Below are 24,909 nucleotides of genomic sequence, written 5' to 3' on the forward strand. Positions count from 1 at the left end.
TGCCCGTTTTGCCTCGTTCTGCCCCATTTCTGGAGGTCACAGCCAGCCCCAAGTAATGATTGACAGGAGTGGGTGAGAGACCCGGAGTGCTGTGACCCGTGGTTATACATTTCCACATCCACCCCCCTGCTCCTGCCTTGCCGTGGGCACTTATTTCCATGGGGATGCTGGCACTGGTTCTTCCTTCCCGGCAGTGTTTGGGCACGTCAGAGGGAGCTCAACGTGGCGCAACAAGGACATGAGGGTGTCTGGGGGTTTCTGCTGCATTAAACAGCCTCGGGGCTTGCCTCCGAGAGGTGGAGGTGACCACCAAACCTCATCCACACAGCCCAGCACCGAGCTTTTTGTCCCCAGCCCCTTCAAAGCCAGGTTGAAGCAGGAGGTGCTTGGTCCCCTGCTGCGCTGGGGAAAGCTGCGAGGGGCGACACTTCTGCTCTGGCACGGTGACAACAGGGACAAAGGGAGGCAGCTGTTTGAACAGCGCATGCCCAGGTGTGGAAAGCCCGTTCTGACACGGAGTCCAAACAGCTTTCCATCCGGGTTGGTGGTTTCTTCCCTCTCCAGGCACCTACAGGGTGCTGCTTTGCACAGGCAGCTCTGCTCCCACCAGCGTGCAGCCCCTGTTTTTGGGGCAGGACCTCCCCAGGAGCTGCCAGCTACCCCAAAACACATCCAGCTGCAGGACCTGCAGGGCTGCTGCTGAACCCAGCCCCGGGGAGATCAGCAGCCTTGGTTTAGGTCAGCCTGACCCCACAGCTCTCTGCGATGCTCTGACCGCTGCTGGCTGCTCCTGGGCATGCCCTCAGGGCAGCACTGACTCCTATCTGCCCCAGAAGCTCGTGAGATTTTAAAAATTTACAGTGTTATGGAGTTGTTTGCCATTTTCCTTCGATTTTGCTGGAGTGTCGTAACCCTCAAGCTATCTGTGAGGGGTCATTTTCTTTAAAAAAAAAGAAGTCTTGAGGTCTCCTTGTGGCAGGGAGGGGCTTCAAAGAAAGGAAAAAAAAGTGCTCATTGTCATGAAGGTTTAGGACATGGTGAAGCTGTGTAGTGCTACAATACACGTAACCCTTCCTACTCCTGGGGAGTGAAGTCTTCAAGAAATCCTGCTCCCTTACAAGCCACCCTTAGCAGCCCTTCGTTATCAGCAGGATGTTTTCTCAGTCAAGAAACACCGGTGAGCATTCAGAGGACTTTGCACTAAAACCCTTATGGTCCCTGGTGCCATGAGCACCGTGTCCCAGCTGTCCCCAGAGAGCTGTGGGCCAGCCCTGCCAGGCATCATCGCGACCTCGCGAGGCTATTCCTTCCCTCCCAGCCCTCGGAGGCTAACCCACAGCCTCAAAGTGAACTGGGAAAGGAAAGAAAATCCTTGTGGAGGATGTCCTGCTTTTCCCTAGCAGTGTTTTGGGATGTCTCCTGCTCAGCCCTTGGCACAGCAGCAGCCACACAGCGTCCTGGCTGTGCCAGCCCTGGTGCCCAGCCGGCACGCTCGGTGTTGTTGTTCAGCCCTGCCATCAGCAGGAACGCGTGTTCCCAACAAGATTTTGCCATCTGGAGGAAGCTTTGTGAAATTACCAGCACCAGCCTGGTTACCTTCTGGGCCTGCAGGCACGGCAGTGAGAGTATATTAACCTGAGCGGGGTGGACCAGACGAGGCTGGGACCTTCCCGTCAGGACGAGTCAACGGGGAGAAGAAAACAGAAAAAGGGGCAAAGAAGATTGGGAAATAAGGAAGGGAGAGCCCAGCAAATTCAGGTGACAGCACCAGTGCCACAGGGCTGTGGTTGGGGACTTTGTGGCAAGTAATTGCTGAAATTTGGTGGGCAATTCTTGTAAAACTATGGGTCAACGAGAGATTTGCAGCTTGGCTTTAATGGAAAACCAGGTTTGTTCTCAGCTGCTTGGCTGTGTGGACCTGGCTCCATTTTCTGACTCCTATTGCACCATGCGGTGGTATTTGTATATATGGTGTATATATATGGTATATATGGTGTGTGGTGTATATATGGTATATGGAATATATATGGTTTATATATACGTTGTATATATACATATGGTGTGTATGTGTATATGTATGGTATATGTATATGTATGGTGTGTATATGTATATATGGTATTTATATTTATAGTATTTTCACTTTACCTTACAAAGATCAGCCCAATTAGTACCAGGTGCTGATGGTGAGGAGGTGCTGAGGTCCTGATGCCAGGCTGATGGGGATGCAGAGGTGGTGGGGGCAATCTCTAGGCACGACGTAAAGCTTAGGAAATGACATCTGAGCACCATGTCCCTAAATACCTGGATATTTCTGGAAACGTTGGCAGAGGAGGGAGCCAGGCCTGGGGCAGAGCACAGGCTCTCTGTGTGCTCTCTGCAAGGCTGTGCAGGCGCAGCCCGAGCTCCCACTTCACAGGCTCTCCAGCACTTCTGGCTCTCCCCTCGCAAAGTATGGTGCCATCGCAAAAAGTGACAACCCAGCCGGCCTCGGGGGTTTCCATGGCGACCCAGCCTGATTACCCATCCAATTTGTGCAGTCGGAGAGAAAAGTGATTTTTCTTTTTGCCTCCTCGAGGTGAATCCGTGCTCAAGTCCAACCCATTTCTCCCTGGTTCCCAGGCAAGTGCTCTTGCATCCCCACTACCCCTGGGCTCCTGTGCCATTTCCCATTTCCCTCCCAGCCATAGTATTTGGAGTTTTTGCAGGTGCAGTCACATTCAGACAAAAATACAGCTCACAAGCATATGGAAGCCTCGATTCCTTCAGAAATTATGTTGAAAACTGCTGGGAACACTTCCTACCTTTCCTTTCCCTCTGCTTTTTAAGGCTCCCAGGCCACGTTGCCGTGCTTCTCCCTCGAAGTGCAGAGTGATTCAGGAGGGAAAGCTCATGGCTTTATCCCATCAGCTGCCTCCCAGAGCTGGAACTTGGGAAAAAAAGAAACCCCAACCCACTGCAGGAGTCGTGGTAAGCACCAGGGCTTGCAGCCAGCCTCGGATGCGATGCTGCCCTGGGAAATGCAAGCACAGGCAATGCTGCAACCCCAAAAGATAGCAGAGTATGTACTTGAAGCCAGTCCTGCACAAATAATGAAAAAAACACCCATCAGGTGCTGCCAAGTCCCCTGGCCCGTGGTGCGTGGTGGGGCAGCTGCCCTGGGAGGAGGTCGCCTTTCCCTGCAGTGAGGGGTGCCAGCAGAGGAGGCTTATTGCAGCCTGGGTGTTTTTAGCAGCCTCAGCAGTGATGGGTGAGGCAAAGACATGCACAAAGGCTGTGTGCAGCTATGTGGTTATCACCTTCTGAAATATATTGCTCCACCTGCAGCATTTTTCTTTCTGATAGCAGGGTGTGTGGGGAGGTGTGAGAGGGCCAACCCTTAAGCCGAAAAACCCAGCATGAGCTGTGCAGCCTCTGCTGGGGGACACCAGCCTGCGAGGCCAGTGGCAGAGCCCCTGACCCTTGGAGCAGCCTCGGGATCGCAGTGCCACAGCTCATCGCCCCCAGGAAGAAGCTGCCGTCCTTTAATTTGCGCTTTAATTTGACCTGACGAGTTATTGCAGCCTTGTGCTTCCCTTCACAACCCTCCCTAGGCGTTTGCAAAAAGGTCTTGCAAAGATCTGCCTCACTGCACCGCCAGCCCACCATGCTCCAAAATTTTACCTGTTCCTGGTTAATAGTTTTTGTATCCCCGGGCTGAAGCTCTGGAAGGATGGATTTTCCTTACCTTATGCCTGAGAACAACTGAGAACTAGCTCTTTATTTAAATATATATTTCTGTACTTTTTTTTTTTTTTTTTTAAATAAGTGTTTTTGAAGTCTCATTGAAGATGTTGTCACTGGAATCATTATATTTCTATAGAGATCATAATGACTCCTTTTGAAGAGTTAGTCTCAGTCAGTCAGTGCTTAATTCACATATCAATGACTCCATAAACCCTAAATCCACAAATCTTCTGAAACTGCTCCGATCCGTTGTGGCATGGTGCACCTGCAGGGGCTCCTTGGTGCGGGGCCGTCCCCGCAGAGCTGTTGTCTGACCAGTCCATTTAATTATGCCATTATAAACAGGCCCTGGTGGTTCATCCTTCATTTCTGTTAATGCATAATCCCCGTGGAAAACTGGATACCAGGAGACAAAGGTGCTGGGACCCCCGGAGCAGCTCCCGGGGAAGTCGGTGGCAATGGCTCTCGCTTGCACCCCACTCATTGCCCCTTCTGCACCAAGCAGCTCAGGTGTGCAGCCCCGAGATCCCAGCCCTGAGCGATGTCTGTCGGCTGTGTGTGCCCACAGCCTTCCCCGAGAGGACTGTCTGGCTGGCATTTTGGCTTTTATACTCAGAGGGTATTTATACAGCTGTATTTTGAGACCTCCTAACGTGTGGGGCTGTAAAGGAACTCTAATTGCAGTAGCATAACAGGTGCTGCTATAGAAATGCAGCTTTCTTTTTTCGCAGAGTTTAATTTGATTTAAAGCACTGACAGAGACACAATGAATCGTGCACACACTGGTGGGTTTTGCCCCTCCTCCCTGTGTCCCTGGGGTACAAAACCGGCACAGGCATCACTCAGACAGCAGGCATGCTGCAAACCCTCTGGCTGTCCTTGCACCCCTCATCCTGCCTCGGCATCCCTGGCCCTGCCTTCCTCCAGCGATGTGGGGGCTGCAGACCCATCCTGGCACAGCAGCACTGGTGAAATGTCTGCTGCTGTGCCACAATGGATGCTCAGGTGTTTTGGTGCTGCAACACAAAACCCAGTTCCCAGTGATGTTTGAAAGCTCCACGTGGCCCTTTAAGAAAGCCCCTATATCAGCTTTCCCTGGGGGATAAGGAAAAAACAAAAAGCTTGATATAACCAAAACAAACAAACAAAAACACACATAGGGTACGGCAGATTTGCTCCTTTCCTACAAAGCCTTGCAGAGGTTTCATCCTCCTCTAGTGTTTCCCTCTCATTCCTTCCGCAAGGCTCTAGTGCTGGCAAGTTGAGGAGGATTAAAGCACACAATCATTTCTATTTTACTCCCTGAGTCATGTTGGTGAGAAATCATCTACTGCTGGGTCTGAAACTCAGGCTGGCCCTGCCCAGCAAACCTTACAGGCGTGGAAGTGAACGGTGGTGCAGACTGCACACCCAGCTTTCCTCCCTGCCCAGCTGGAAGGGGAGGAACCCAGCGCTCACAGAGGCAAGGTGGAGGTCTCAGAGGGCCGTCTGCCCCTGTCCCTGTGTCCTGCCAGCCCACAGCAGACCCTGCTGCCATCCCGGTCCTCAGGCGTGAGGATCTCTCACCAGGGTGAGGTCTGGGACCCTCACCGTGTCTCGGTGCAGCCATCGCCAGACGGGCTTCCCACCGCTGCTGCAGGGACAGGAAGGGAAGGAAAATAAAAACAATTAATGGTGAAATCAGCAGATGGGAGTGAGCTGAGCTTTCTGCCTGTTTCTATGGAGCCTGCCCCAGCTCTGGGTGGCTCTGAGCACCGTCCCTTCCTCGAGGGACACCTTTCCCTGCAGGGAGCCTCAGCGCCAATGGCAGGTGGGCACCACACCATGGGGCAGCCCGCTCGCCTGGCTGTCCAGCAAGAAATTTGGGAGAAAAATCCATTTGTGATTCAATCAGATTGAAAAATTTCATTTGATTCTTTTTTTTTTTTTTTTTTTAAATAATCATGTTCCTGTGCCTCTCTGTTCTGCTCTCAGCTACCTGTGGGCAGAAGTGGAGGGCAGGAGGTGATGGGCGATGATGAAGCTGGAGAGACAATTAAAATGCAGGAGACAACTTCACCAAGCCCAGCCCTAGAAGACAATTGTTTTTTCCCCAGCTGAAGCTATTTGAAGAATCCAGCCCCTGTCTGCCATCTGCCTTGGGTGGTGAGGATCACCTCCCCGTGGGGTGCTGTCCTGGCAGCAGCACACACACAAGTGGCATCCCCACTCTGCATCTCTTGGTTTGCTGCTCTTCAAAAAGTCAGGTTTTGCAGGAATCTATAGGTGCTGTTACCAAGCAGCTCCAGCCGACTCAGGCTTCAGCCCTCTCTTACACAGCAACCTGAATTTTAGGCCATTTCTAGCTTTTCTCCAGAAAAGCAAACTTAGATGTGCTTGAGTTAACGAAGCTCCAAGGACATTCCTCCATCTTTCTGCATTCCTTGTTTTCTAATCAGCCCTTTGGGAGTCCTTCACTTGGAAGGGGAGAATGAGGATGAGAGAACATGACACTGAGGGGGAAAGGTGTATAAATCCTCCCCCTCTCTGACTGCAAAGCAGCAATCAGACCGACATCTCTCATTTTAAATCCAAACACAAATTTCATCCCCAGCCTGCTAAAGAATCAAGGGATAAACAACAAAGCCAAATTTGTATTGCTTCTGTGGCTATTGCACATTTTGTCTCCTGCATTTTAATTTTCTCTCTGGCTTCATCTGCTAAACTGATGCTGAAGTGTGTTTGGCTTGGTGGTAATTATCTTTGCACCACATCACAGAGGAACATCAGTCGTTTCCTCTTCTTTGACCTATTAAGCACTTCTTTCTAGTGTTTTATTGACTTTGATCAGATTGAAAGGATACAGCCAGGAAGCCTGCTCAAATTTCCGTATATAAACTTTTCTGGGCTTTTGTTGTTTTCTTTTCAGCACCGTACTCCAAAACGCATTCACCCCCTTCTCCAGCTGCAAAGGCTCCGTGTTATTCAGCGCAGGGGCAGCTCGGTTTCAGATTTGCTACACACTGCCTATTACTTTCCAACCCACCACACTGGGGCACTGTGAGGGGGTGAAAATAAGCCCAGCCTACCCCCAGGCTGTGATTCGGGTCACTGTGTGCAAACCAGTAACTGTGCTGTGTAATTCCTCAGATCCCTCCATCCAGCAGCATTGCTGTGTGGGGACAGTCATTCCTGTGAGCAAACTCAACGATGCCTGAGGATTGCTCCTGCTTGAGCCTGATACTTCTAAAATATCCCTTGTATTCTGGTGTGAAGTCGATGTGTATTTATTGCAGGCCCACCAGCCCCAGGGGGAGCAGAGCTGGTGGCCACTGGGCCCTTTGGAGAAGCCCCCTTAGGGGTTGTTAATTCGGACTTCCATGCATTGTGGGGTCTTCTAGTAACAGCAAAGGTCAATTGGATGTGGGAAAGCTGATCACAAAAAGCCAAGCTTCAGCATACATCGCATGATATTAGAACTTAATAAATTAGAATTTAATTTTGTCCGTGGAAAGCCAAGGAACACCTCTGGGTGGCCTGGCTGCACCGCGCCTGGCTGTGTCTGAATACAGTGGTCAGCAGCCAAGATTGTTAGCAAGATAAGACACAGGACCTGGCCTTGGATGTTGACCAGGACAAATTAATGCATCCTGTTTGGTGCTGGCCACAGCCAGCTGCTGAGTCACAACCCATATCACAGCCTTGACCCGAGCTGACCAGGGCTGCGGACAGATAAGGGGCTAAAAAGCTGCAAGGCGAGTCCTGAGAGAACCTCTGCTTGGTACGAAGGTCTGCGTGAAGTGTTTGGGGTCCTGGAGGATGAAGCTAACTCCTGGATCTGAGCATCTTCGTGCAGCCAGGGGTGTGAGTTTTGGAGCAAGACGGGAAGGTGGTGGCAGTGCTCCCTGCCCACCACGGCCACCGGAGCAGTGAGCAGCTGGGGACCACGTCCTTCCACTGCTCCCCTGCGGGCACACAGCCTCTGCCAGCTGTCCTCACCCCCTTGCCATCCTGGTGAGGACCTGTGTCACCCAAACAAGCAGTGTGTCACCCAAAAAAGTGGCAGTGCTGACACCACCAGCCGTTGGTGTATGGGCACAAGTGGTTCCTGCGCTGCTCCAGCCGAGGGCCGTGCCAGGCACGCACAGGCTGGTGCCAGGAGGCCGTGCCAGCAGTGGCAGCATTTCACTCAATACACCTTTTGTTTTACTTCCATAACCTCTCATGAACCACGATCCTCAACAAACAAACCCGTACGCAAGTTCCCAGACATGTAGGATGCAACCACCAACATCCTCGTCACACAGGGTCCCCATCCTGGCTGTGGTGGCATCTCCTGCACGCACAGGGTGGACACGGAGCCACCTGATGTCCTGGGGATGGGAAGAGGCAGCCATCCACTGCTGGCACATGCCTTGGCACTGCCTTGTCCCCATCCCACCACAAATCCCATTGTATTCCAGTCCCACGGCAGGAGTAAGCCAAGGCAATGTTCGGCTGGCACGCAGGTCTGGCTGTGGAGGGACTCCCAGGGACACAACCATCAGGGAGGGCAGTGGGGTCAGCCCTCTGCCCCGCAGCCTCCTCCTGCAGCCCCTCTCTGTCCTGACATCCTTCACAGCCCCAGCTCCCCAGGAGATGCTGCAGCACTGTGCTTCCTGGAGCTGGGGGCTCTTAGTCCCAGGGGAGAAAGCAAAGTGCATGAAATTCAGTCAGGCTTTCAGCTCTGAAACATAACCCATTCTGAGAGGGAAAACAAGTAAAGATAGAACAGAAAAAAAAAAAAAAAAAAAAAAAAGAAAAAAAAGAAAGGCAAATGGCAGAAAGAAGGCTCTTCCCAGCAGAGGAAAAGAAGACAAATGGAAAGACAGGAAAGAGAATGAAGAAAGGAAGAAGTGCGGAGAAGTCGAGGAGAGGCTGGGGGAAGGCTGTGCAATCATTTGGCACCGGCTCTTTGCATTAGTTCCCTGAAAACGGTGCAAAGCGGGGGCAGAGAGCCGTGCATTGCTGAAGTGTAACACCACAATACGGTGGGCTGGCCTCTAAATTACCATTCGGAGAGTCTCTTGGCTTAGCCTCACTGCTGCCATGAGGAGGAGAGGGATGTGTGCTGAAAAACAGATCTATGGGGAAGAGGGCTGAGACTAGAAATTCCATTATATTCTTGGCACTTTGACATTTTTCCTCCCCTTTTGTGAAATCTCAAGGGAGCGCTGCCTACTCTTGCAATAATAATAATAAAAAAAAAGGGGTAGTATATGAGTTGGCATGGTAACTTCATCTACTAAGTAACTAACACGTAGGATTTGCTTCTTGATCTAGAATAATAATGTCAACAGCCCCCAGGAAGATGCTTTCTTGTGACTGACTGCCTGTTGCGGGCTGGATTTCGTGCTTTGCTCACGCTCGGTGGCCTTGGTGGGACTCACCACGGCGCAGGGACAGACCTGTGCCACTCTGCCACGGGGGTGAGCGTTGGCTGGCTGCCTCCTTACACCCTTCAGATCAGCACGACTCAGTTGATCACGTCCAGGCAGTGGTTTGCAATAATTACTGCTGTTCCTTGGGTTTTCTGAAAGATGTTGAGAGAGGATCAAAGGTCTGAGGACCGAGCAAGCTGTCCCTGATGTGCCCATGTTCAAGCACTGTGCTCCCTTCGTGCCTCCACATGGGCACAGTGCTCTGCTGCCTCGGGGGGCTGGGAGAGCTTGGCTGTGCAGGGCAGAGCATGGGGCAGCAGTAGAAACTTGCTGATGCTGCTGTTTTTAAAACACGGGGAGAAAAAAGCATCCTGAAGCTGTGTTTTGTCAGTGTTATGGGTGGGGATTAGCTGCATGGTTGGACTCTACGCATCAGCCTGCCCCCTGCTCCTCCACCCAGGCAGCTGCTCCAAGAGAAATGGGTGAGAAATGCTCCGTGCCCACACACGGGGCTCCCATCAGGAGGGGACAGCAGGCCCTCAGCCCCAGCAGCGTCTGGTCCTTTCCCATCTCCATTCCTACGTCCCCACAGATGGGTCTCCTCCTGGGACAGCGTCCTTCCTGCTGCAGGAGCTGGCCAGCTGCAGCCATCCCCATGGGGGTGCAGGGGCAAAGGAGTGGGCAGGGATCATGCAGAGAGTCACAGAAATACAGCATCAGAGAATAACATTGCTCTCCGTGGCACAGCTACTCCAGGGAGCTGGCATCTCTGCTTGTTCCTCGTTTTAAATTCCTGCCTTCCTCAGCCTTTCCTTTACACGGGTCCCACGTAGTTTATTTTGGTCCCGATGAACAGACACTGTCATGCTGGTGCAAAGATGATTTGGATCAGTTTGGCTTGTTTTAAAGGAGCATAAATGTGGCTACGGAGGATCTGACCATAGGCCCACCTCGAGAGCATCCTGTCCCTGAGAGCCATCACGAAGGGATGTGCAGGGAAAAGAACATGAAGAAAGCTTCAGATATTCTCCAGCCCCAACCATTTTCTGCTCAGGGGCTTCCTGAGATAACTGGGGCGTGTAGTGAGCATGCAGCAATCCCCAGCAGGTTTCTTTTCTAGGAATGTCTCCAGACTCCTGAATGCATCCAAAACATGCAGCAAGGAGTCCCACACAGTCACCTGGTGTCTGAAGATCCCCTTTCTTTTGCTTGTTTTGAAGCTGGGTGCTACAATCTTTATTTCCTGCCTTTAATTCCTGTACTGTGAGACAAATGAGCACAATCACAGAAGACAGACAGAGCCCTTCTAGGCCTGGGTTTGTCCTCTCCTTCCAACACATCAGCTGCTGCAGTAGGATGTATCTTCCTGCACTGCTTCCCTCTCTGGCAGCGTTACCCCGCTGTTGGCTCGGTGCAACTGCTCCTTGCAGAGGATGCAGTGGTCCAAGAGCTCGGCACAGCCAGCTCCAGCATCCCCGAGCCGCCACGCTGCAGCTCCCAGCCCCACCGAGAAACTGGGGACTGCCTGGGGACCATGTGGCTGAGCCTCACAGTGAGGAGGGGCTCATCAGTGAGAGCTTTTCCAACCCAAACACCCCCCTTCTCTGTGCAGGCATCTTCTAGACACCATCGGTGCCTGGGTTAAAGATTTTTGTATCACACAAAGTTATTTAAAGCAGCCGAGTGATAGGGTCCTCAAAGGAAAATTTATAAATGTTAGCACGCATTCCTCAGTGGCACAATAAAAATATGTTGTACTTTAGGTAGCTGTTTTGCCTAGGGGAGTCCCAATAAAATCAATGATCCTTTTTCTTTCTTTAAAGTGAGCAAGATGCTCCAAGGCCCTTTATTTCCTTCACTGATCAGTGACTCAGAAATATTCTTCAGCGCAAATCTCTTCCCCATAGAGCTGCCTTTATCTTTGCTGCCAGTGCTGGAGAAACGGGCTATCAAAAGGGAAAAGCAGTGACTGCATGAATTTTCTTCTTGCTTTATCTGTTCTCTAAAGAAAGTCTGGGGCTAACAGGGTCCCTCCATGCCACTATTCAAAGCAGTGGCCAGGGGAGGCCAACAACAGGAAGCCTGGCCCTGTTTGCTGAGTTATTCCCTAACACAGGGCAGGGAACAGGGCACGGGCAACCCAGCTGTGTCCAAAGCTGAGAGGTGATTAAAGCTGAGGGATCCCCTGGGATGGAGATGCAGGGTGTGATCTGTGGTGGGTGATCTGCTGGGTGGGTAACCCGTGAAACAGACCTGCCAAGGGACCCCTTTGTTTCCTCCCAGCAAGAAATCATTATTCTAGGATTATCCTCATCGCATGGGGAACCTGTGAAACAGCACAGTGGGAACCCACAGTGAGCAGCACAGGGCCCCACAGGAAAGTGCTCGTGAGAGCCACGTTATTTTGGGAAGGTGAGAAGTGATACAGAGCAGGTGCAATCCCTTCCCTACTTTACTATCAGTACCACTGAGCAATCCTGAGGACCATTTGCTTAAGCTGATCTTAATGATAAGAAAACATTGCTGATCAGTCGATGACTTCCAGCTGGAGCATGTGAGCTAACAAAACTCCTTAAAGACTTCCAGAGCCCAGACTGCTGTTTTTTTCCACAGCTGTGTGTGGCATTGTTAAAGCAAACCAACCAGAAGGCATCTGTGGAGCGCTGAATTTGTGCTTTGGGAATGCATTAGGGGGAAGTGAGCTGTGCCATCCCTCGTTCCCAGGTGGGTGATGCTTCTCTGTCCCCCTGGAGGGGCAGGGAAAGCTGGAGGGAAGGGGCACTGAAGCTGAATGTGGTTGTGTGCAAGCATACAGAGCTACTAACGTGTCTTGAGTGAGAGGGCAGCTGGAGCAGATGGCCTTAGGGTGAGAAGATGACTCTAGGCTGAGCTGGGATTGGAGATGCTCAGATTTGTTAGTGCAGTGCTGCAGCAGCACCCTCTGACATGTGAAGCACCCCCACCAGGACAGCCTGAAGCTGGAGGGGTCTGAAGTTATTCGATGAGATGCTGGAAGCTTGCTTTTACTCATTAATCTCCTGGTTTTCTGAGAACTGATGGCTTTTGCACCCCTTGGATTCAAAGTTCCACTACTGGAACTTTGAAGTGCTTCAAAGCCAGGCCTGAGTCTCCTTCCCTAGCTGGCAGGTGGCTGTAGAGGTACTCCTGCAGGTGTGGGGCTGCTGGGTCCTTCATGTCTGACATCAGGAGGCCCCAAGCTTCTATACCTGGGCTTTGAGGCCTCCCTTCGAGCAGCTTTTGCTCTAAAGTCTCCAGAACTTATTTTGCTCCCCACCAAATACCTGCAGAGATATGGCTCTGCAGCACTGCTAGCAATAAGCTCTGCCCCAAATGCTGTGTGCTTATTTTAGAGTAGGGTCACATCCTCAAGAAGGAAAAAACAAACAAAAAACACACACAAAAACCCAACTTTCTATTTTTCTTTCTATTTATATATGTGCTGCTCAGGCTGCTGCAGCAGACCCATTGCACCAACTCTTTGTTGGTCAGTTCTGGGACCATTTGCAGAGAAGCAAGACCTCCTCTTCTGTTTTGTGTTCCCACAGAAAATATTTTTTCTAGGAATTTTCATTACTGCTGTCTATATGTTTACTTTTGAGTTTATTTCAGAGTAAACTCTTCTACTCTTGCTGAAGCCAATATTTTGCCAGAGATGCTCAAAATGTTCTGTGAATGAGCCCAAGGAACAGATTTCCTGGCTGATACAAACTGGCAAGGCTCCTCCAAAGTCAGGAGATATTAAGAGACAATAATTATGGATTGCTATTAAAAAGCTTACAAGTCTGTAAACTACTGCATGAAGTTGTCTAGCAATGTTACCCCCTGAAGTTATACAAGCCTCCAGTAGAAATTGCTTTAACACTTGTATCCCTTTCTTTTCCAATGCTGTACCATGCAGCACAAATCAAAGTAGCTTTAATGCACTGTTTTGATCTCAGAAAGGTGGCTTTTTAAGATTACTTTTAATGTGTTGTTTTTCTTGTTTGTTTATTTTTGTTTTTAAATAAAATGAAGTCTTTTTCCCTATGTGGGTTAAGCAGCTGTGTGAACAGCTGAGACCCTTTTTGTAGCAGCATCTCTGGTGAGTGTCATGAGATGGGATACAGGTCTGGGACATGCCAAAACCCAAAAATCTATAATGAGGAGGCTATAGCAAGCCAGAAAAATAAAAGTGTCTAAGGGTTTTGTTCAAACTGTGGGGATCGTGATATTTGAGATCTTTTTGGTCCTGGTGCTCCTGGTAAGTTTCAATCTGCCCTTTGGTCATCCTTACATGCCTCACCTGCCAGGTCCGGCAGGCAGAGCTTGTTCCTTCCAGCCAGCTTTGTAATGACCCAATTCTTTTAATTTTCATGAAGTGTTCCCTTATAAAATCACTGCTATTGTTGCTGTAAGGATCACACTGGGCTGATTTTCATTGGGGTTCGTCTATAATGGGGTTGGTTTAGAGGTCCCGTTGTCCAGCTTTTGTAGGATGTACCCATGAGAGTTCTCCCCGGTGCTGTTTGCACAGCAGTGGAGTACTTACACACTCCAAAATCTCAGCAGCTTTTGTTATTTTACTCTGAACATCTGCTGCAGGCATTCTCAATAAAAGGTATTTAATAGCTGTTGGCTAGACTCACCTCTCCTCTAAGGCTCTGACCTATGCCTATTGCACTATTGCTGAAGAGCTGTAGCTGTGCCTTGGGGGTGCTGGACTCTCTGCTGATCTAACCAAAAAAAAAAAAATAGTGCTGCCCTCTATACTGTGAATGGAGCCAGCAGATCTAGGAAAGTTGCTGCCTAGGTAAGTAAATGCATCAGAAATCCTCAAGGAATCCTGTTCTTAGGAAATCTGAGGACATACTGTATTTTTTTCCCCTCCTTTCTGGTTTTAAGATGTTAGCTCCTAACTGGCTTAACCTAGGTTGCCTGCATGCTGTTACACCCTGTTTATCATTCAGGAGATAGAAGTTATTAGATAAGCCCAGACTACTGCCCATGTAGTCCAAATCTAGAACTAGTAGACATGAAAAAGACTGGTTCTTTCAGAGAAGTGTTGATTCCAGCTCAGAGAAGGAGAAACATTTGATTCTTATGCCCACTGAGCATTTCTTCCTTCATGAATGGAGACCACATTTGGTGGCTGGATGATTTCTCTAGATGTATGCAGAGGTCTATGAAATCATGTGAGGCCGTGGAAGAGTTGATTGCAGGATGACCATACCCTTCTCTTAGCACAAGAACTAAAGATCATCAGGTGTAATTATCAGGAGGCTGGAACTTTCCCCCTGCCACACAGTTCTGCTGTGAGTTGCATTGCTGGAGGATGTTGTAGGTGATGGAAGTTTATGACGGTTCAGAGTGAGTAGATAGCCATGGAAAATGAAATTCCATTGATGTTGGTTAAACAGTGACCCAGTTTGCTCTAAAGCTGGAGAATATCTACCATAGAAAGTCTCCATCTGCCCTGTGAAAGACTTCCTAAAAGCTAATAACACATGATGGTTGCTGTTCTTCAATTTGTTTAAATGATGTGGAAAACACAGTCCATGCAAGAATAGAACAAAACCCAAGTTGCACTGAAAGCCTGTTCTTGACAGTGCTGTGGGCTCTGTTTTGAGGAAAGAAATGCCTTGAAACAGGCAACTGCATGCTTCCATCACAGTTGTTATAGTAGCTTAAATCTTTGTACAGAGAAAATTTTGAACATATTTTTCCCATATTTAGGGGTAGATTCCTTTCCCAGGCTCAGCTGTGGAGATGTAGTCATGTTCTGAAGCTTTCTTTACAGAGCTGCTGGAAGAAAGAAGGAATTTTATCCTGGTGTGTTTCTCTGTGAACCTTTCTTTGCTGGAAATTGCTTTGAAACCCTCTAAGGTTGCTTGTGAAGAATACCAAATCCCATCTTTGTGCTGATAAAGGTGAGTTTTGTTTCAAGTGACATCTATTCAACATAATAAGTAAAAGGTCTAAGTAATATTTGCTTTGTCCTTCACAGCCAGAAAGTTATTTCTGTGTCAGTTTTGATTGAGTCACTGCAGTTGCAGCCGGTTCACGTGTGGGTCTCTGAGGTCTGGCAGTGCTCTCACGTAGCTTTTTGTGCTTGGCACCTCGTGCTCCTGGGCAAACCTGTCAATAATGCTCAGCTCTTCTCACGCTGATCTCTTGCAGGTTCAGTTGGATGCACATTTTTCATCAGTGTTTTTTCTCCTATCTATTAATAGTGAGGACATTTGGAGCAGCCTGCTTATTTTCATGAGGGCTCCTCCTATGTTATTTTGACATAATTTTTGTCTTTTACCTTCTGTCCTCAGGAAATCATAAGGCTCTGTAGTATTCACATGTGTGTGCCTGGCATACATTACCAAGAACTGTTTCCTACGTGGATAAGTGGTTTGAGGGCTGAAGTTCAAGTTTTCTTGCATGTGCTAGAAGGGTTTTGCTTGCTTGTCTTTTTAATAAAACTACTTGGAAAGGGAGGAGGGGAGAATATTTGCATTCCTGGCAATATTATCTAGAGAGGCCTTGTATGCTCACACAAGCTCTTTATAATTATGAGAAACTTCACCTGGTAATGTTTCGCTTCTAATATTTCTTGGGGAGAATGGTAAGAATTATCCTTTTTAACATAAAATGACTTGTTGGCAAAGTTCCTGTCTTTATTTCACAAAACATTTCCTTGTGGTTCAGTGATGTTCCTTATTTCATCCTTACCTATCCGTACCTGCACAGTCACCCTGCCTGTGAAAGGTTCAGTATGACCTCGCTGTAACGATGTGTTTGAGGGCATGGTAGCACCTGCCTCTACGTCGCACCCTTTTTGTTTATGGATAGTGCTGGGTGGTTTTCAACAGCATAATCCATGTCAAGAATCTTGCATCTATTTCTGGTCTTTCCTTGCACAATGTCCCTCAAACACAGGGACCTCCTCCTCCAGCCAGGGTTCATTACTTTCTTGTTCTTTTGTTTGGTGCCTGCCCCTGGCTGTCTGCACTCACTCATGCTGAGCATACCACTGCTCTCTCCATCTCTCCTCTGACTTGAGCTGATTTTCCAGCTGGTGTCTCCATAGGTACATTCTGGAAACCTGTCTCTAATGAATTGATTGATCCAGGCTTGCTCTTCAACATCCTGACTTCTGGCTAAGACAGTTTGGCCAAGACCAGTCAGTAGAGGACCACCAAGTAGTCAAAAGGTCAGAATAGCCATCAATGTGCTGCTTTCTCTGACAGAGAAATATCTTCTGATGGGTCAAGTTATCAGCCTTGCCCTCCATCTAAGAGGCTCCAATCCTCCTCTCCATGTCTAGAGCTGAGAAACCAGTTCTGGTAGGGCTGTATGCTTCCATCTCCCAGATGCCTGTCACTGTCAAGGCCAGAGATCCCAATGGTCCTGTGTGCTCCAAGCAGGTGGATGGTGAGGCTGTTCTGCAAGGGGAAGTCACACGTGCTCCTTTCTCCTATGGCAGGAGGAAGAAATAGCAAAGAATGTAGAAAGCTAAGGAGAAATGGGCACTCAGTCAACTTCTTTGTTGTGTGAGAATGGTTTAAAAAAAAAAAAAATTAAAAAAAAAAATTGTTTTGTTTCTTTTTTTTTTTTTTTTTTTTACATTAGCAATTCATGTCTTGTCTACCCTGTTTGTTTTTTCTTCACCGGAGAACTAATAGTATTATGACAGTGCAAGTAAAAGCTGACGAATTTCGAGTAGAATTGCTTTTCCTACAAAATGTTTTAAGCAGTCTGTATTTAGCTAACATTTATCTAACTCCACTCCTAACCAACAGTTGGAAGAGAGAAATCTTTGCAGTTCAACACCTCCTCCTCTCCCCCTTTCACTAGAAGCTGCAAAACCTCCCACTCTGCTTCTCTAGATCTTCCGAGTAGACCTCTGCCAAAACACAACTTGATGTTTGGTATTTTTTATATAAGAAAAAGCAGAAAACAAAACACATCCAGCCTCTCATACACAAAGAATCAGAACAGGGCATGAGTCCAACTTGTCTCCCTTCCCATATTTCCTGATCATCTCCTCTCGCAGAGGCAACCAAGGCCCTCTGCCACGTGCTCTGCCCACCAACCTTGCTACATCTCTGTGGCAGGAGCAATATCAAGGCCATCTCCTATATCATCCTGTTCTACAAGGCAGGCACCAAAACGGGGACTTTCCCAAGCCCCTGAGCATTTGGCAGCAAATGAGATCTTGTCTTTGACAGCTCAGAATAAACTCCCCAGTGATGCCACCAGCTCACAGTAAGGACATTGTGTCTGCCTTGTAGTTATTTCTTCATCCATTAACTGTTTCTCACGCAGTTTGTAGGTGTGGAAGCTTTTCTCCAAAGCAGAGCATGGCCAGGCTTCCCAAGGCTTCGGCCAGGAGGTGGCAGGCAGAGGGCATCTGCTCCACAGTCACCTGCCAGCACTGGGGAGAGGCTGTGTTGGAGCAAAACAGGCTGTGCCCAGGCCTTGGAAAATGGGCTTCTCACCCCTCTGTGGGCCAAGTCAGCACAAAGAAAACAGAGCAGGCTCCATGCCCGGGCTTTTGGCCAGCCCGTGGGTGAGGTCCAGTCTGGGACAATTGAAGGAGCCCTGTGCAATTAGCTCCTGGCTGGCATGAGGTGATGCCTGCGCCAGGGTCACCAGGCACTCTTAGAGCACCAGGTTGTACACATGCCACGTTAGAGCTGGTGGAAGGGAAGCAGCAATTCTAGAGATTATTTTGCTTATTTTATCTTGTCTAGAAACTCTCTTCCCTGAAGCCTTCTGACCAGCTGGGAAACTTCACTGCAATCTCCTAACCACTGACAGCAGCCAGGCTTTCTTCCTTCTCACCACGTGGGGAAGTTAAATCCTGCCCACACTGACCTGCAGGTAATATCAACAGCAGCACAGAGGCCCTCCGAGCACCCCTTTTTCAATGGGATGCTTTTCCTGTGAGACCACCTCTCTCCAGCCTTTGCCAGCCACAGAAGAGCAGCAGCTCTGGCATCTCAGGCTGCACAACTGGCACTGCTCAGCCAAATCTGTGTGGATGGTCCCAGACAACTCAAAGCCGTTTGGTGTGGTAGGTGGGCTCACCTCCTCCTTGGCTTTAGCCGCTATATATTCTGAAGCATGTCTTATGAGGCCTTTTTGTGTAAGAAACCTAAGATGTACACCTACAGATTGGCCTTCTAATCTCCTTATCATGACAATCTCCTTATAGGGCCTCTGCCACTGTAGTTTGGCTGCTGGTTGAGAAATGAAGTTCTCTCAGGTAACTGTTAAAGACATGGCTCGAGTCCATCAAACTCCCATGACAGTTTCTCTTCCTGTGCTGCAAAGCAAAATGAAAGCTTCAGCGTGTGGTGAGCAAGGGAATGCAGAGTCCTGGTGTGTCCATGGGCTGAGCGTGTGCTCACATCACAGTGCTCCTACTGCTAGAAAATGAGATCGGTATTTTCTGCTCTTGGAAGCCCACAGTCCCACCACGTCAAACCTGTTTCAAGCCTCACTTCTCCTGCAACATCCCTGCGACCAGCGGTGCAACCTGCTGAATGTGCCACATTTCCCAAGCCTGTCTCAGGACAACCTGTATCCCACTCCAGGGTTTTCAGGCTGAACAAACAGATCTCACCAGAAATTTTGCCACGTTAGAAAGCACAGGCAAAAATTCTCCCAATTATTAACAGCTTACACCAGGTTAGGACTCTTGTGCCTCATCGTGAAGGTGGATGAAATAGCCTCTCTCCCCAGATGTTTTCTCCTAAGCTCCAGTTTGCAGGTCGGAGGTTACAGAGTAGGTGGTGGCTGCTGCCTTCCTGAGCTGCCTGTTCTTTGGAAATCATCCTGGTAACTACGTTATAAAGAAAGTCCTCCAGAACTGGAACATTGTTCCATCCTATCTAATATTTTTGTGGCTTGTGAAGAAAGCCTTGACAGCTCGCAGATGTAGATGCTGGGAGAAGGGTAACTCACAAAGAGGATCTGGAGCTGGAGCCCCTTGGTACATTAGGTTGAAGTTAGGTTGAAGAAAGTAGATTGGTTGTGTCAGTGCAGCCAAACAGAACGATCCTCAGCCAGAAATGAGAAGTGGGGGCAAGGCTCATTGTGTGGGAGTGGGGTTCATGAAAGCCAGCGCTTCTGAAAGCTGCTGGAGAGACAGAGGGGGAGGCCTGGTGGACGGTAAGATGAGGGGGTGTGGGGGCACGTTGTGCTGATGGCTGAGAGCTCGTACAGTTCCCTGGTGCGTAAAGCAGGGAGTGGGTGGGAGCAGGGAGATTGCATTACCTGTGTTTGGCACTGCAGCTGCTGTTAGGATGCTTTATTCAGCCCCCATGTGCCAAGGTTTCCTCTTTTGTCCTATCTACCTGGGGAGGGGGAGAAGGGAGTAATGAGGAAAGGTGGGAAACTGAGCCTCATGTATGGCTGGGACCCCCACCTAATATTAGGCACCAAAACAGGGTCTCAAGGCTTTCTTTGCACAGCTGGTTAAGAGACAGGTTTCTCCAGGGGCAGCTCAGCCCCTGGGGGGTGCAGGGCAGGTAGGGCTCTGGCTGGGGCACCCTGCTGAGCACCTCCCGGGGTGGTTAAGGGGAGACGGCATCGCACACCCACAGACATTCGCCAGGGAGGGGCGCTTGGTGGGGGAGCTGACAGATGAGTGTGTGCCTACATGAGTCCATTTGCCCTTGCTGCACTGTGAATTGCATGGCCATTAACCTTTGCACTGTTAACTGCCTCTCATCCATCCTAATTACCAGTGGGAGCAGTGATGGTGCCTTACAGAAGCAATCCACACAATTGGTCAGGAGCACACAGCTGATGCGCATGAGATCCAGCCTGAAATCAGAAAGAAAATGTGATTCCCTTCTACAGCAAAATCCTGCCTTCAAGGGCAGACGGAGCTAGAAAGCTCTGAGAAAAGCCAGCCCCAGGCAGCAGGATGCCTGGTTATGGTGGGGATTTTCCACGTGGGGGTGCAAACGCCTGCTCTGCCAGCAGTGGGACGCGGGTTTGTCACAGAGCTGTCCTGTGATTTATGGGAAATCCTGCCCTGGGCTGCAGGAGAAACTCCCCAGCAAACTTCAGGAGCCACAGCTGGTGGTGGAGCACTCTCACCCAAGTGCCCGGTCAGGTTTTGATTGTATGGTCTTTAAATGGGTAGCTCAGATTCTCCCCTTTCCTCCAGTAGGGTGATGAACTGTGAAGCCTGCGTGGTATGGAGACAGAAGGAGGGAGGGAAACTTCTGGCTGGCCATGTGCTCATTCCCCTGGTGACTTTTTCTTTCAAACACAGAAGAAACAAGCAATTTCAAACTGAAAATGCCATTTAGATGCTTTTTGTCAGAAATTCTGATGTAAATATTTGAACTTTTTTTTTTTTTTTCCCAGCTGGACCTGTTGGCTGACCTCAGCAAGGTTTTGTTTGGAGCAGCACAACGTGCCAAGCCTCCAATTCACCGAGCACTGCTTTTCCGACCCGCCCTGATTAACCTGCCCCGTACAAGTGGCCGATGCGGACGGGGAGCGGAGCTGCTCCGGGACGATGGGGACGGGTGTGCAGCAAGCCAGGGCAGGCAGCCAGCACGGGCGGCTGCTGTTCAGGATGACAGAAGAGGGAGAGCGAGTGCCACAGCTCGCGTTCATCATCGATTGGTGACCTCCAAGGGAGGGCGAGGACAGAGCCAGCTGAGCTCTGCGCTTAGGTTAGCGAGGCTCCAAGTAAGACTCGAGTGAAATTCAGTGTTGACAGAGGCTAACTAATGGGTCTTCAGAAGATTAATTCGCAACGCTTATATTTTATTGAGCTTCCCAATTAGCTGTGACGGCCCAAGGAGCAAACAACCTGGCAGGCTGCTGCAGAGAGCTGGCTCCCCGAGCAGGAGTGACAAGGACGCGGCGAGCAGGGTGCTGGACTGCTGAGATGTGGAAAATGAGGCTGACAAAATGCCATGCTGCAGGATTTGTAATAGAGCGGGTCTGTGATCCTTAGTCACCAGCTGGGGAGGGAGACAAATGCACCTAGGATTTGTTCCTAGCCTGGTGTGGCTGAGAAAGGCAGAAAGCAGATGAGATGTTTCTGCTGCCCATCAGGTCTAGGGGTGCTTGGAAGCAGCCAGATCTGCTGATGGGGTACAGCACCAGGCAGCTGAAGCTGATATTCCCATGGCATCCACCCTTTCCACATCCTCCATGGACACCCTGGCAGCCCGATCAGATCCTACGCCTCCCACAGAAGGGGGCAGGAGCATCCAGCTGGGGACTGGGGATGGAGGGAGGCAGGGTGGCAGCAGCCCCCCTTCAGGCAGCTATAAGCTGCCATGGAAAACAGCACCTCTGGCAAACGGGAGGAAGAAAGCTGCTCTTTTGTTGTTGTTGTTGCCTGTTTTGTTCTTCCATGCTTGACAAAGCCAGGCTTTGTACTCATTCACTGTAAGTAAACAGAATTGCACCTGGGACACATCTGAATTAGATTCTCAATTTTTCCAGTGAAGAAACAACCTTATGAATTCCTGACTATTAGCTAATGGCTCCTTCCAAGAGAGTAAGAGTATAACAGTGCTATTAAATAATGTGCTTTCAATGTTTGCCTTCAATTGTGAGCACAGCTCCATGACCACGCTTCCTGCTGCTCAGCCAGGCACTTGGAGGTAAAGGGGGCGATCCCAGGCTTTGCCTTACCCCAGGTTTCCCTCTACATTTGGGTGCCTGTGGGCTTCAGCAGAGGCAGGTGATGTCTCTAGAGGTGTTGAGGCTCTGTGCTTGGAGACTGCCCCGTTTCCCTGCCTTGGAAGAGATGGGTGAAGAGGTGTCAGGACTGCAAAGCATCAGGGCAGGCAATAGATGTGAATGTCATTCTGTATAGAGACAGCAAATTAGAAAACAATTAACCTTATGTAATTAGGCTCCAAGCAGTACACTTCTCTAGCTCTCTCCTGATAACTGGCTGGGAACCTCAGCTGCTTGGTTTCTAACGCTCATGACCCAGGGCCCTTCTGTGCATGGGAGCAGGTTGCTCATATGGTGGCTTGTGCCTTATGACCGCAGGTTGCCGAAACAATTTCTTCCTAAAACTAGGCTGTGAAGATGCTTCTGCTCTGCACATTTAGCTGTCCACTTAAATCATCAGTGTACAAATAACTTCAGGTGCACAGTCCGACAAATTCAGTCTAAACAGAGGATTAATCCATAGTGTTTGGGTTTATTTTATTTCTTTTTATTTTTTATTTCTTTTTTATTATTATTTTATTTTATTATTTTTTATTATTTTATTTTTCTTCAGTCTCCTGACATTGTGCACTCACTTTTACAGGAATGTGATGGGCCTTTTAAAATATGCATGGCAGAAGTAGAACAAAGCCGTATGACTTGTGCGCAGGCAAGGCTGATTCAAATAATTCCTGAGGTAAATCAAGCTTGTGAAATTCAAGGTTTCATAAAAAAAAAAAAAAAAAAAAAAAAAAAATTGGCTGAGTTTGCAAACAGTGTAGTTAGCTTTAAAAAGACTTGAGGGTTTTTTGGTCTTCAAAATAGCGCAACCAGATGGCAATAGACTATTTTTGAACTTCAGTTACATAATTTTGCTAAATGTTTTTCTTCCCTCTGTAATTTGAAATTATCCGTAACTCAGGCTGTGCTGCTGCTGCGTGTGGGGGACTCCTGATATAAAGATGTTCACAACATGCTGCCCGTGTCAGGGAGGGGAGAGGCGCCAGGAGCCGCGGTGGCCCCAACCTGTCAGTGGTCCCAGGCACAGCAAGCGATGGACCAGGTCCATGCAGGGTGTGGTGGGGGTCCCTTCAGAGGCAGGTCACAGCCAGGAAGGTGCTTGGGTGCCCAGGGAGAAGGTGCATGGACCATAAAAGCAATGCCTGGGAGAAGAGGAGATGATGTCCATGTAGTTAAGAAGGGTCCTAAGTAGTCTTATGCAAAAGGACCATAAATACTTTAGGGAAAAGGAGTGAGGTGTTTGTCCTCCCCACACCATGCTGCCACACCAGAACATGGCGTTGTTTGGAAGAAAAAGTCTTAAGTGACTGCTGCCATCACTTGAACGGTGAGAGGGGAAGATACCAGTCCTTCTCAGCTCTGAAGTGACACCACTGTAAAACTCCATCTGAAGCAAGACTGGCATGAGGGCCTGCTGACAAGCCAGAAATCATGCTGCTCTGAAAACAGTGAAAATGGGTTTAATGGGGCTTTTTTCCTCCTTGGGAGACCTCAAAGAGCTTTATGAAAGAGGTCAATATTTATTTTTCTTGTTTCAGCCTTCAGCATAACTAGAACTGAAAAGCCATTCAGGTAAGGAGAGTTTTCCTTTTTCCAGTGTGTGGTGTTTGGGTTTGTTTGTTTGTTTGTTTTCCTTCTTCCCTGCTTCCTTGGGGCATTTGAGTACCAGCGTGGTTTTTCCTATCCTGAGGACACTTGTGGATCTGCAGAGGAAGTGAAAACTAAATTACAATTTACAGGAGTTTAAAACAGATTCTAAGGCACGCCAGTGAAAAGATGCTTTCTGAAATACCAATTTTGGTTTTAATTCAAAAAAAATCTGGTTGTTAGCTTCCTATTACACCATGAAAATAACTACAACCCCGGATAATGCAACTAAAATTTGTATCTGCTTTTTCCTCTTCTTAGTAATATTCTCCTGTTGACGAGGCCAAATGCATGCACTTGTCATGTGTCCCCAGTTGTGCTGTACATTCATCATGTAGAACAGCAAATAGCTTCCAGCACCATGCCAAGCTGAAAAAATGACAATAGACAATTTTCCACCAGAAAACTCAAATTTTTGTCAGCAATATTTTTGAAAAGATACTATTTTAATAGTCTAACTGATATCACTAGGATGGAATTGCAAAGGATGCAGGATGGTTCAGAAAACCTTGTATTCAATTTTTATTTTTTTTTTAATACCAAAATGAATGTCCTAAAAATGTTTCTTAAAAATTTGACTCAAAATTTTGACTGAAATCATTCTTGAGATTTTAAAATAGGGCATTTGTTATGAAGCAGAGGTCTGGTTAATTGCCGACTACTGACAAGCTCTCTTCCCTAGGCGGCCCAGTTCTGACCTCCTCACACCACAGACCATGCTGACAATGATCACCCTGCTGACAGTGATCACCCTGCAACAACTCCTGGGTCAAGTCCATACAAATCCCATCAGTCTTTGGATTAGTGAGGTCAGGGCCTCCTTCCAGGCATGGGCCCAGTCTTGATTTCTCCATTTCTGTGGTCTTCCTCCAAGATTTCCATTACCTCCCATGTACTTGGGAGTCTAGCCCTGGCTCTAGTGTTCCTGAGTGATCTACATGGTGGAAAAACCTTGATGTGGCCAAGAGGCCAGGACACCAGCCATGTGCCATGAAGGGCAAGGAGGGGATGCTCCCACAGTTATTTGCAGCAGATGAGAATGCCTTTCTATTTATTTTTCTTTTCCAGTGTCCCAGTGTCCCAAAATAAATGTGTCCATAAGTGAGTATTTCTCAGTGTAGTGTCACTAGTGTCACTCAAGTGAAGAAAGTGAAGAAGAATGGGTGGCTCAAACCAGTCTACATTGCTCAAAAGAATAACAAAAAATGATTTTTGCAGATTGCTCTGATTTTGATGCTTTTTTAAAATATTTTGATTTGGGATCAAAGTGGGGAAAAAAAAAATCAGGTATTTGTACAGCCCTAATTCGAGCTCTGTGGAGTGCAGTGTTGGCTCAGTCTACTGGAAATAGAGACGATTCACCAAGCCGCAAATGTCTCATTGTTGAAATCTCCCCCCAGCATGTCTCTGCTGTTGCCCACAGTG

The 24,909-nt window shown here is 48.6% G+C and overlaps 1 long non-coding RNA gene across 2 annotated transcripts; it reads left to right on the plus strand.

The window, feature by feature from the left end:
• Positions 1-11,682: 11,682 nt before the first annotated feature.
• On the plus strand, positions 11,683-24,559 carry LOC137856858 (uncharacterized). 2 transcript variants are annotated; one of them, XR_011096828.1, is made up of 5 exons: positions 11,683-11,847; positions 14,857-15,050; positions 17,868-19,111; positions 20,523-23,409; positions 24,167-24,559. It is a non-coding gene; the product is annotated as an uncharacterized lncRNA (long non-coding RNA). The 2 variants fall into 2 exon arrangements; XR_011096829.1 differs by having other exon boundaries at positions 17,868-18,957; positions 20,500-23,409.
• Positions 24,560-24,909: the final 350 nt, after the last annotated feature.

This window comes from Anas acuta, chromosome 5 (assembly GCF_963932015.1).
Source record: "Anas acuta chromosome 5, bAnaAcu1.1, whole genome shotgun sequence".
In the NCBI taxonomy this organism is placed as follows: domain Eukaryota; kingdom Metazoa; phylum Chordata; class Aves; order Anseriformes; family Anatidae; genus Anas; species Anas acuta.